The following is a 1,119-nucleotide window of genomic DNA, read 5'->3' as shown; positions in this document are numbered from 1 at the left end:
CTAATCCCTAGCTGCAAATAAAAATATTTCTGAAATAACAAGAGGAGGGAATGAAAGGTAGGGACCCCAAGAATTTTAGAACAGAAGAACTTGGTAAAATAATCCTAGCAGTAGTGCAGCCATTTTGCCTAAGACCTAGACTCGTCATGTATTGTTGAGCCTTTCTGCTGACCAGCCTAGTCTTTTACCTCTTAATCATTAGCAAGAAGTAAAACTGACCTTCCAAGGTTAGGACTTGGTAATTATTTCTAGCCCCTTAAGCATGTCTAGTCCTATTTGTTCTTCTAGGCATCTGTGTTTCCGGCAATGATGTATTGTTATCAGTCTTCCATAACCAGCCTCTGACCCACCACCTGGAATCATGAGATACCGGTGCCTGGGGATGTCTAGAAAAAAGACTTTTGTGAAGTCTGTTGTCTACCTCAAAGACTACAGCCTCTGGACTTTCCCCCTGAGCCCAAAAGAGCCTTAAATATACCCAGCTTGTCATCTGTCAATGCCACACTCGCCTATTGAGTGCCAGTCCCTTTCTGTCTATGGAAAGTGGATAATAAACTTTGTTTCCTTCTCCTTTAAAAAAAAAACACCAAAAAACAGGATTTATTGAGAGGCCAGAGCTCCCAGAGAGGGGGTAGCCCTGCTTCCTTCTCCTTTGCAATTCTTTGCATTATTTCTGTGGCACCAACCCCCCTTGCCTTCCTTCACCCTCTCAACATGTGCTTTACAACAGGATCTACTTTGGAACCATTTCTCTGAAAGTAGTCTTAACTTTTCCTCTTTCTGTCTGTCTAGGGACACAGATGTCTAGAATGATGTCTGCCTTGTGATCATCATGGTTACTTCCGTGTGCTGTGATTTGGGGGCAAACCTTCTTGCCATGTAGACGTTTTCCTACGTTTTGAGGGTTTTTAATAGCCTTTTGTTTTAGAGTAATGATAAGCTCTGGACAGGACGCCATGCACTGCTGGTCAGATGGGTCTGTCTCTCCGTCTCGCTCTGTAAAGACAAGCTCGTGCACGTAGACGTGGACGCGGACACAGACGCCGCCCCTGGGACCGTGCGACGCGCATCGGCCGGCCTCGCGGAGCCGGGGCTGCCGGGGTCCTCACGCGGGGCGCG

The sequence above is a fragment of the Carlito syrichta genome, unplaced genomic scaffold (genome assembly GCF_000164805.1).
Source record: "Carlito syrichta isolate Samal-C Ts95f unplaced genomic scaffold, Tarsius_syrichta-2.0.1 Scaffold312553, whole genome shotgun sequence".
Lineage (NCBI taxonomy): Eukaryota > Metazoa > Chordata > Mammalia > Primates > Tarsiidae > Carlito > Carlito syrichta.
Note: the sequence above shows the minus strand (reverse complement) of the source record.